This window comes from Helianthus annuus, chromosome 6 (assembly GCF_002127325.2).
Source record: "Helianthus annuus cultivar XRQ/B chromosome 6, HanXRQr2.0-SUNRISE, whole genome shotgun sequence".
Classification (NCBI taxonomy): Eukaryota; Viridiplantae; Streptophyta; class Magnoliopsida; order Asterales; family Asteraceae; genus Helianthus; species Helianthus annuus.
In genome coordinates, this window is record NC_035438.2 from 129958573 (window position 1) to 129971055 (window position 12483).

Consider the following 12483-nt stretch of genomic DNA (forward strand, 5'->3'; position numbering starts at 1 on the left):
TTGAAAGATGATCACCGGCACAAAAAACCTCGGGAGCTGGAAACTACCTAGCTCCGATCTATTATTCACTTGAAAATATGAACTTTGATCGGTCGAGAACTGTGTGTTACAAAGCTGATTGCAAGTATTGCGAGTGTGTATTGTGCTCAAAAGTTCTCTCTAAGTCGACCAGATCAAGTTCATTTATAGTACAAAGGTTAAAAAAATTATAACTAGAAATCCGAGATTTCCGGGATCCTGCGAAGACTGGGTAAAGACTGGGTAAGTGAACGTTGCAGCCCTTCCAGCCTTATTCAACATGTTTTCTCAAACTTGTTCTACGAGATATTCGCAAGACTTCATCTTCTAGCCGTTGTGGGAGAATATTACTGCGAATAATTCTTGAAAGGGACAAGAAATTCGTTAGTAACACCGAGACTCAGGATCTTTAGTCATGTCAGGATACTGCAGTATGCTAGGGGCATCAGGATCCTGAGTATGAAAAATTTACCCCTAACAGGTACCAATATTGTTCAGTTAGTATATTTTTGGTTTGTTGCTGGTACGACCCAAAAGGATATTAGCACGTGACTTACATGGATCTAAAACTATAAAAACAAATGTTGTTCGGTTTGTTAGTGTATCGATCGAAAATCATAAAAACAAATATTGGTACTGGTTTTAATAATACCATCATCGATATTGATGGTGTTTCGTGTTCGACCGGTATTGGTTCGGTTCGTTAAAACACCGCTTTGGTACACGCACTCGGCGTAGTTTACAAAATAATAAAAAACACCTTTTTTGAATACAACTCTGTTTTCAGTAATATTTATATCAAAACGTCGAGAAATTTTTTACGGGAAATTGGATTTTAATAATCCAAAGTTTGACCTATTGGCCATGATTAATCACAACTCAGGAAATGTTTAAAGACAGTCCCAACTTTAAATGTGTTTTCCTTCAGCGATCCCATACTAATTGAAACGAACTTTAAAAACTAGTGGGGTTAACTTTCAATTAACAAACTTTATAAAAGTTAATGATTAACTTTCAAAAAACATAATTGCGTACTCAGTTTAAAAATTTATAAAAAAAGGTTAAAAAGTTATTTATTAGAGTAAAATGCACGGATAGTCCCTGTGGTTTGGTGAAATTTTACCTTTAGTCCCCAATTTTTCAGAATTACACTCTTAGTCCCTGTGGTTTGACAAGTTGTTACTCGGATAGTCCCTAAAGCGGATGAAGGTTTTAGTCCCCAATTTTTCAGAATTACACTCTTAGTCCCTGTGGTTTGACAAGTTGTTACTCGGATAGTCCCTAAAGCGGATGAAGGTTACTCAGATAGTTGATAAGTTGTTACTCGGATAGTCCCTGTGGTTTGACAAGTTGTTACTCGGATAGTCCTTGTCATTTCACACCCACTTAACCAGAAAAACTAACCTCCATCCGCTTTGGGGACTATCCGTGTAACAACTTGTCAAACCACAGGGACTAAGAGTGTAATTTTGAAAAGTTGGGGACTAAAGGTGAAATTTCACCAAACCACAGGGACTATCCGTGCATTTTACTCTATTTATTATTTATAATATAAGACCTAAAATTAAAACTTTATTAAAAAGCCACGTAACACTCTATGATTGGCTCGGTGGTATTCATGAAAACAAAATTTGTAGTATTAAAATTAGATATGGTAATAGAAATAGATAAGGATGAGCAAATGACTAGAATCCAACAACAAATGTGACGGTATGTTGGTCGAGCAAAGGGCCAAATGATTCCAATATTGATTGTTTCTTGACGGTATGTTGGTCGAGCAAAGGGCCAAATGATTCCAATATTGATTGTTTCTTACCAATAGAAAGGTATAAATCTATATGCTAATATCTTATCTTAATTAGATAGTATTAGATTATTTAAGTTTAGTCAAATGATCATTGATTATATGTTTCATGCAAGACAATGAAACGGTCTATAAAAGCAAGTTGTGGTGTCATTGTTAAAGATTGCATGATTTGTTTATAAACTTATCTAACGACAAAACTTAAAGAGTAAAAACGTATAAAATTAAAACGTGTTTGTAGTCGGTATTTGAAATTTTAAATCGGATAGTCATCCGAAATAAATTTCGATTTTCAAGTTGAATTCTGTGATCTTTGAAATGAATGGACCAAAATATTCGTATTCAGGCTATATATATATATATATAGGAGAAGGATTCGTTAGAAATCACCATTTATTGCGAGAGTCGAGAACTGCGATAATTAATGTGAACACAACAAAAAATACCTAAAAAAATCTAAAAAAAAACAAACATTTTTTTATATTTTTATTAAAAATCGCTACTTTGGTCAGTAATTTTTTTTTGAGACGAAAACTAGCGATTTTTTTTTATAAAAAAAAGTAAAATAATTGCGTCTCTTTTAGATTTTTAGGTTTTTTGGAGGTTTAGCTTTATAGTTTAGTTTTTAGCATTAAGCTTGGATGGGGTGGGGGTTAGGTTTTTTTTTTTTTTTTTTGGGGGGGGGGGTAGTTTTTTTTTTACGTTTTGGGGAAGTTTAGCTTTATGGTTTAGTTTTTAACATTTTGTTTGGGGAGGGGTTAGGTTTTTGCAGGGGTGGGGGGAGTTAGGTTTTTTTTCTAGGTTTTGGGTGTGGGGTGGGGGTTAGGTTTTTTTAGGTTTTAGGTGGTGTAGTTGGTTTAAATATGTTGTGCTTACATTGGTTCTCACGGTTCTTGCAATAAAGGTGATTCTCGCATGAACCCTACCATATATATATATATATATATATATATATATATATATATATATATATATATATATATATATAAGGTGGGGTTCTAGAGTGAACACTAGTGTATTTGCGAACTTAGTGAACAAATCGTGGCCATTGATTTACACACATGTATGGCTAGGATTTTATCATCAAATCGCAAAATACGCAAGTGTATTTCATCATCAAATCTTGGCCATTATTTACACACGTGTATGGCCAGGATTAGTTCACTCAGTTCACAAATACACTAGTGTTCACTCTTGAACCTAATCCTATATATATAGGGGAGAGTTCATTGGAGAACACTAAAAATTGTTTTCTACACTTTTTCTTATAAATACATGTAGATACATTTTTAATAAAAAATCAAAAACTAAAAAATATAAAAAAAATGTTTAAAAAGCAGTTAAAAATATATCTTATAAAATTAACTTAACATGTTAAAAATCATTTTTTTAAAATCTTTTTCAGCACTTTCCTTATAAAAATGGGTAGAAACTATTCCATTAAAAAAATCATTTTTCTAAAAAAAAATTAAGTCCTTTTTATCTTTTTTTATATTTTTAGTTTTTTATTTTTTTTATTAAAAATGCTTCTACAAGTATTTATAAGGAAAAGCATCGAAAAAATTTAAACGAAATTGATTTTTAACATGTTAAGTTAAATTTTTAAGAGTGTTCTCCGGTTCCCAATGAACCTCACACTATATATATATATATATATATATATCTATACTACTTTATAAAGCATATAGGAAGGATAGAATGGTCATTTGCCACTTTACAAGTCTTTAAAGCCCATTGTACAAACCTGTTAAGCACAAAGTGTTGAAAACTTGTTTTCAACACCTGATACCCACGCGGATCTTACCCGGATTAACTTGACCCGTTTTTAGTTTGATGGATCCAATATAATCTTTCATTCACTCTATCTAACCACAAAATTCGTTTCATCCATCCAGACGCTCCACCTTTCTCTACAAACCCTAACCCTAACCTTCATTTCATCCATCGATCCTCCACCGCTCCTCCACCGCTCCTCCATCGAACCGGTCGTCGCCATCACCGTCTTCTCCCCTTCTCCACTCCAACAGTCGCTTCATGGCTTCTTTCCCGGTGGCTTCAAGATCCGACACTATCTCAGCAGATCCGACACCAGATCCGACATCAGATCGATTTCTATGGCTTCTTTCCCGGTGGCTTCAAGATCCGACACTATCTCAGTAGATCCGACACCAGATCTACTGGTTTGACTGTAGGGTACCTTTCTTGTTACCATATCTTATTTATTATTATTATATTTTTTGTTATTTGAATCTAATCTGGGTAATGTTTCAGATCTTCCTTTTGGTTGTGGGTTCGTCAACGATGGTGCTTGTGGGTGGAAGATCTGGCAAGATCTATGGTTTATTTGTAGTAGATTTCTCTCTAGAATAGCACAACAAGCACTCTGTTCTTTGTAAGTAGATTTCTCGGGTTTATTTACAAGTCTAGGGTTTATTTACAAGATTTCTTGATTTTTTGTTTAAATTTATAGGCTTTTTTATGTGTTTTGTGTTTTTTTAGGGAGATTTCGTTTGGTTTTCGGTTTCTTTGACTGTGGTTTTTTTGCTAGGGTTTCGAACAGTGCGAGGTTATGGCGTCTGCAAATGCTGAGCTGGAGCGACTGCTTAAGGAGACAGGGAAACAGTTATCGCTTCCTCATGATTATGTACAGTTTACTTCTTTTTTTGAATCAATACTTTTCACTGTTAATGAAATATTATGGTTACACTTGAAGATTTGTGGAATTGTATGAGTTTGGAAGGACATTTACTGCCGTTTGATTGATTATTTTCTTGATGTTGCGAGAACGGAAGTGGTACATCATACATGGGGTCAACTGGTCGAGCAACTATTTCTAGCGGCACTTCAACAGGTAAGATTTGTATCTCTAATGAAACAAATTGTCTTAATTGATGTCTTTGTAGCATTATTTGGTACAACCTTTTGATGTTGTGTATTTGTGCATACAGTTATCATCTTGCAGGTGTCTATAAAGCTTATGATTTAAGAGATGAGGGTTCCGACTACTTAGGAAAAGCTGTCTCCAAGGTGAGAACTAATAGTCTGGGTTAGTGAGGCTAACTGCCTTTGCAGGCCAGATCAGTCCCTTTCATTTTCTATATCACTTTTGCGATTTTCTTACATGATTTTGTTTTCTATATCACATAAGCATCTGGGAGGTTGGTTCTCAAGAAAGGATGGTACATAAACCCTTCAAGGTTTGGGATTTATCTGCTTGCTCAATGCCTTTCTAGGTAAAGTTCCTTTTCCAATTTTGTGTTCATTGATGCATGTAAGTGATGAATTTTCAATGGTTGTGATTCAAGCAAACAATTTGTTAGATCAGCCAGGTTGAATCAGGACCGTTGAGTTCGATGAATTCAGGTCCGTACGGAACGTTCATCGGTGTCTATGAGGGACATGGTGGACAGGAGACGTCAAGATTCGTTAACGAGAATCTGTTTGCTAATCTCAAGAGTAAGTTCGGTTAAACGGTTTCAAGAATTCGATTCGATTGTGTAAGTGTGAAACTTTATAAAGTATTTGTTTATTTTGGTTCAGGATTTGCGTCTGAGGATCAAGATATGTCTGCGAATGTTATCAAGATATGAGTTTCTTTCGGTTGTAAGATAACAATGGCGAATAGCCTGCAAATAGCGTCTGTGGGGACGTGCTGTTTGGTAGGTGTTATTTGTAAAGGGTTGATTTACATTGCGAATGCTGGAGATTTGAGAGTGGTGTTAGGGAGAGCTGATCGAGAATGCAGGCGGTGAACGGTTAAAAAGCCAGAAGTCGAAGGTTACCGAAATTCAAAATGTAAGTACAATACATTACTCGAAAGGTTGATGTTGTTCAAGGTCAGCAACAGTTTATATTTACATAATTCTTTATGTCAGTTCAGTTTACGATCTGTTTATCGTATTTTCAGGTGCTGATTTGGCAAATTTGGTAAACGTGGCGGCTCTCAAGGTGGCAATGGACGGTGCAAAATCGGTAAACATGGCTGATTTAGGATTATAGCGACTCATAGCGAGAATAGTGACAATTAATTTCTTTTGATATAAATAGCAAGTAAATATAGCTATAAAATGGCTGGATTATAGATTTTTGTTAAATATATATGTAAAATGGCATATATACCAGGGTATTTTGATATAATATACATATAAAAATATTTAAAAAATTTTCATACGTATCGCTGTTTATAAAATTTCCGCCCACTATTTATCGCTATTCGCTATGTGGCTTATAGGTACCTTATCGCTATTTGTCGCTATTCGCAATTAACAACTATGGGTGCCCTCGGATGTTGGTGGAGTTGCTAGAGCACGAGCTTTTGCTAAAAAGTTATCAGATGCGCCATTGACCATTGTTGATAAGCGGCGTCATGGGCACAATGTAGCTGAAGTAAGAAGTTTATAGATGAAGGAAAGAATTATATTCTCCCTTTTGATGTTTCTAATATTACCCTTTTCAGGTAACGAATTTGAACGGTGATGTGAAAGGTAAAGTAGCAGTTATGGTGGATGACATGATCGATACTGCTGGTGAGATTTACTTTCTTCTTCCTCTTGTATCTCTTTATATGGCGATTAATATGTTGATTTTGTGTTTATAGGTACTATTGCCAAAGGAGCAGACCTGTTGCATCGTGAAGGGGAAGGGGCATGGAAGTTTATGCATACAACACGCATGCTGTTTTCAGGTAACTCACACACCTTTTACCTCATACTTTGTCTCTTCCATATGAAAATGAATGGTTTAAGTTAAGTGGATATGTTTTACGGCAGTCCACTAGCAATTGATCGGTTGTCAAGTGGTCTATTTCAAGAGGTGATTACCACGAATACCATTCCGGTGTCTGAAAAGAACTATTTACCACCGCTGACTGTCTTATTGGTAGCAAACCTACTTGGCGAGAGCATCTGGCGTGTGCATGATGATTACCCTGTAAGTATTGTTTTACATTTATATGATTTTTTCTAGAGTTGTAAAGATCGGGACTTGATTGGTTAGGTTGAGCTCACCCACAAACACTACTTTGTTTGTACTATTAAATTTTTTGTTAGCAGTTCATTCATTTATCATTTACAATAATAACATTGATGATAATTCATGGTTTGTTTTATGGGTTAGTCTAAATAGGTTCGGGTCAGTTTTGGGTCGAACCCATGAAATGGGTGTTTGGGTTGATTTACTGGGTTCGTGGGTTGATCGTTTAGTTACTCAAAAGAATTTTAACTGTGCGACTTAAATTTACGTGGTTTATATACAGTTGAACCGAATAAAATGTGCGACTTAAATCTGCGACTTAAAGTTACATGGTTTATATATACAGTTGAACCGAATAAAATGATTACAAAGTTTTGTTATGCAAATATAACTAAAGATACCCAAAAACCAACCCGAATCATGCTTTTTGGGTGCACTATAACTAAAGATACCCAAAAACCATCCCGACTCATGCTTTATAGCTGGAAGTATTACCCCTTTCAAATACCAAATGGTTTAGTTAGAATCCAACTTCAAGTTATAATCCAAAGACTTTTTTGATATTCTTAATAAGTCTTTAGTTAGAATAATATCTTTTAATATATCTCAACCTTTTCAAAAACCAAGTCATGTCAGGATCTTTTGTTTGACTTTTGTCCTTTTTGTTTTTTTACTACTTACCGTGTACTCTTTACATCTACAGATGTAAAGCAAGATTTTACTGTTGTCTCATGCTTGCTTCAGTCTCTATAAGTACTTCATCAAGCTCAACACTCTACAAACCCTCAACTACACTCAACTGACGTACTGCTTTTACATCTACAGCTGTAAAGCAAGATTTTACTGTTGTCTGAAAGAGAGCATGCTTGCTTCAGTCTCTACAAATACTTTATCAAGCTCAACACTCTATAAACACTCAACTGAGACGAATTAAACTTTCAAATTGTAAGTTTATCTCAGTTGAACTAAATCCTACTTTTAAATCTTGCATCAATTAAACCTTCAAAACATCAACCTAACAACTTCTATTTTACTTCGATTTCAGAATATATTGACTCTTTGCATCTGGATCTTGCGTTGTTTCTCGGCTCTCACATCAAGGTTTCACATTTTTTGTCGGCTTTTTACATCTGCCTCTTGCATTGTTGTAAGTTCTTCCAAATTTCTTGGTTTTTTTTGTAACTTTTAACTGTGGCTTTTAACTTTAGAAGGTTGTAAATGTTGAAATAACTGTGGTTTTTGGATCTGTATTCTTTAACAGCCTTTTTGTTTTTTTTTATTAATTAGTTTTTGTTGTTGAATCCAGATGTATTGTTTAACTGCCTCTTTGTTTTTTATTTAATTGAAAGGGTTAAAATCCTGTCAAAATTTTATCGGTTAAAGGTTCATTGTTTGATATAATGTTTCCTAATTGTCTGTTTGCATTTGTTTATTTGTCAACTAGGAAAAAAATGTGGTTTTACATACTAAATAATAAAACAATATATCTTTAAAAACCTTTATTACACGTGTTGAATTACTTTTGGGTGTTTCTAACCAGTGATTAAGCATCACGTTGCGGGTCAACAAAAAATATTACCCAGATTAACTTCATGATTCTCAATTGCATAATTGATTCTCAAATGATCCTACACACACCTATGGAAGATTTAAGATTGAAAATATAAATGTTTGGATAAATATTCATGGAAAGTTGGTGATAAAAATTGGGTTGGGTAAGAATCATCTTTGTAGGTATATGTTTTGTAATGGGTGTTGTTAAATACACCCAAAAAGTCAAACCTTTTTTATTTTTACCCACAAGTCAAGTCATTTAGTTTAACTTTTCAGTTTTTTTTTTTTTTTTTTTTTTTTTTTTTTTTTTTTTTTTTTTTTGCATACACCAACTCTAAAACTTAAATGGAACAAGTTTCCATAAAGCAACTTTATTTAATAAAGGTTTTTTTTTAAACTAACTTTTTCTCACTCCTAATTTTATTGTGTAAAATAATTTTCTTTTCAAAAATATGTTATTTAACATGAGTTAAAAGGAAAACAATTTTAGTTCAACAAAAAACAGGTTCGTAAAAAAACACCTATTTTGGTAAATATTTTTTAAAGTACCCACTTAGTTAAATAATTTTTTAGTGGCGGAGCTAGACCGTTAATTCAATAAAAAGTACTTTAGCAATTTCATTATTAATGTCCAACACTGTATTTCATTATTAATCTATACTACTTTTTTTATAACTCTTTCCTTATTTTTTTATTCATCAATATAATATTATAGTATTTTCTTTTAGGAAAACGAACGAATCATCTCAAATATATTTAAAAGTGAAATAAAAAACATAAAAAAAGAATTGTACAAACATTTCCGTTCATTAATATAACAGGATCTTTTTTCAACTATTTGATACCAATAAATTAAAATTTTATTTCTTTATTTTTAATTAAATGTATTTTTGGACTATTAAACTAAAAAAATTATGTCGTAATGTTTTTACAATAACTTATATTATATGCTATATTTACAAATACACAACTTTGTTTTACTGCCTGGGTTCAATATTATGTTTTCATGTAGCGTTTATTGTTTTGTTTTTAAATTAAATTATTAATAAATGATGTCTGAATATAATATCATGGGTTTCGAATTTTTATGTATTGTTTATATGTATTACTGTAGATTTTTACATGTCTTATCATATTAATTGTAATGTTTATGTGTATTACTTTTTAAATTTTTACATATCTTATCATACTAAAAATTTGGCAAGCATTCTATTCCACTGAGACCCGCAATATATTTAGTATAAGAATAAAGTTCTGTGTTTTATTAAACATACCATTATTTTTATCCTTTTTATTAAGAAAAAGACACAACTAATAGTTAAAAAACACTATTTTGGTAAATATTATTCAAGAAACACCATTTTGGTAAATATTTTTTCCTCCAACACTACTTTGTGAAAAAACTCAATAAAACATAGTAATACTAATAATAGTATAACAAAATATAAAAAAGTAACAAAAGTATTATAAAATAAAATAAGATAAAAAACATAATCATTACTTTTAACTTTATAATAAAACATAATTATTACTTTTTACTTTATAATAAAATAATATAATAAATTAGTTAATCATTACAAAATCATTACTAAAATTGACTTTTGGGTATATTAATCCTTGTGATGGGTATATTTATCATACCCCTTTTGTAATAATGTTGTTAATCTTTCTTTTAGTTTTTTATTTGGGTGTTTATTGATGGTTGGGTTAATCTTTCTTTTAAATTTATGTTTGGGTATTTAAAAACATTTGAAACAGACAAAATCGGTACTAATCGAAGCAAGTCAACCATTTTAGATCCACACCATTCGGTTTTTACCATTTAACGATTCGGGTCGATTCGGGTTGAAACTTAAAACTGATCATCTAATTGATTCTCAAATGATCCTACACACACCTATGGAAGATTTAAGATTGGAAATATAAATGTTTGGATAAATATTCATGGAAAGTTGGTGATAAAAATTGGGTTGGGTAAGAATCATCTTTGTAGGTATATGTTTTGTAATAATGTTGTTAATCTTTCTTTTAGTTTTTTATTTGGGTATTTATTGATTGTTGGGTTAATCTTTCTTTTAATTTTATGTTTGGGTATTTAAAAACATTTGAAACAGACAAAATCGGTACTAATCGAAGCAAGTCAACCATTTTAGATCCACACCATTCGGTTATTACCATTTAACGATTCGGGTCGATTCGGGTTGAAACTTAAAACTGATCATCTAAGATGAATCGATTGTTTGATCTTTTATTATTAATTTTTTATACGAACTAATGATTTAAAAGATATTTATAAAAAATCAGTTTAAACCAAGAAAACATAACCCTTAAATTACCATACATGTAAACTATAGGTCTGCAACTAATTTGGTTTGTGGCTTTGTAGATCTTTTCCGATGTTAACATTAAATTTAGTATGCAAATATTGACTCAAATTAGTGTTAATATTTTTCATCGTAACCATTTAAATTGATGTACTTTTACTTTATAGACTTACAAAATCTTTATCTTTTTAAATATTTAAAACGCTAATATATGTTTTTAGATTTTAATAATTAATATATGATTATAACAATTAATATATTATTATCGGTTATCTTTGTCATTAGCATTAAAATCTATTCTATAAATTTTAAATTTAATATTATCAATAAAAACAAAATGATTATTACTAGAAGATGTTAAAAAGGGCACACGTTTTATCCAATAATCATGTAATTTAATATATGGGCTTCCCCTCATACGGGCCTATCCTCAGGCACAAAAGGTCGTGTTCAGCACTTGCTTCCATTTCTTTTGGTCAAAAAAATATAAATCCAATAAACATTTGACTTAACTTTGATGTTAAAAATGTTACAATAAAAATTTTGTTTTTAAGTTTACACAATCCTTGTGTTTCAGTTTACTTTGATGTTAATTTTTAACATGGTAAGAAAATTGATTTTTATATCCAATAAAAATTGTATGTTTAAGTTTACACAATCCTTTTTTTTATATCTAATCAAACTATTTTTATTTGCTTTAAAATTGATCTTTATATACAATCAAAATTGTATTTTTCAGTTTATAAATCACTCCAAACAAATATCAATTGAGAGGTATGGGTGGTGGTTATCCAATTCCCATTGAACCACAAGGATTAACAAACCATGAACGATCATCCCGTCGCCATTTAAACCTTCCTGATTCAAACCCTCTAACTTCAAACCCTGAAGTTAGAAACCCTTTTCGTCCGATGTTAAACCCACCTCCGGTGGCAAACCCTCATCCGGTGACAAACCTTTTAATTACTATTTTAAACCACCTGTAGGCGTCTAACATTTTTTATGTGTCGAAATCTGGTACAGTAGAGGAGAAGGTACAAGAAAGTCATAAGCGAACGGATGTATTGGTCAAACAGGAAGAGATACAAGAGACTCCCCGCATGGTGTTTTTATTGTTTTGTCCAGTTACTTGACTGTTTTGAACTCTTCTTGTTTTTAATTACATCTACTTCCTTGTTTTGTACTATTCTTGTAGAAGAACACCAAATAATCGATAAACTAACAGAAAAACCAGTGCCATTGTATCACGAATAAGAAAACTAACTTAAGTACTATACAATATTTCATGAGACGACGGATAAACTAACGGTAAACAATTATACTATTGTAAATTGCCACTCCCGCCGCATCGCGCGGGTAAGTGACTAGTGTGTGTGTATATATATATATATATATATATATATATATATATATATATATATATATATATATATATATATATATATATATATATAATTTGCTTATTTTGTTTGTTTATCTCACAATTCGGTTTATCTGAATAGATCCGAACATAAATGTTCGGTTTTTGAATTCGGATCGAAATCAGTTTTTTTTTAAATCAACTCGATGAACAGCCACATGTATTTGGATGTGTGTGTTTTCAAGTTATTAGAAAATCCGAAATGTATGTAAATATATATTAGAAATTAAGACTGTTTTTATTTAAAATAAAAAATAGAAGTGATGGGATGGGATGGACGTTAGGTAGTGTTGGGCGGTGTATGTTTCTTTTCTTTTTGTCTCATTTTTGGCATGTTTAAGTTGTTTTTTAAAAGTTGGTAAGAAAAAGTTTTTGCTTGTAGATATTTACAA

At 31.8% G+C, this 12483-nt stretch overlaps 1 long non-coding RNA gene across 6 annotated transcripts; it reads left to right on the top strand.

The window, feature by feature from the left end:
- The first annotated feature begins 3634 nt into the window (after nucleotides 1-3634).
- Nucleotides 3635-11901, top strand: LOC110865564. 6 transcript variants are annotated; one of them, XR_004859633.1, is made up of 11 exons: nucleotides 3635-4015; nucleotides 4094-4214; nucleotides 4371-5278; nucleotides 5363-5617; nucleotides 5730-6208; nucleotides 6279-6348; nucleotides 6420-6506; nucleotides 6592-6751; nucleotides 7497-7546; nucleotides 7619-7738; nucleotides 7839-8175. It is a non-coding gene; the product is annotated as an uncharacterized LOC110865564 (long non-coding RNA). The 6 variants fall into 6 exon arrangements; XR_004859630.1 differs by adding an exon at nucleotides 11695-11901 and having other exon boundaries at nucleotides 3637-4015; nucleotides 7497-7738; nucleotides 7839-7940; XR_004859631.1 differs by having other exon boundaries at nucleotides 3639-4015; nucleotides 4371-5055; nucleotides 5148-5278; nucleotides 7497-7738.
- The last annotated feature ends 582 nt before the right edge of the window (nucleotides 11902-12483 follow it).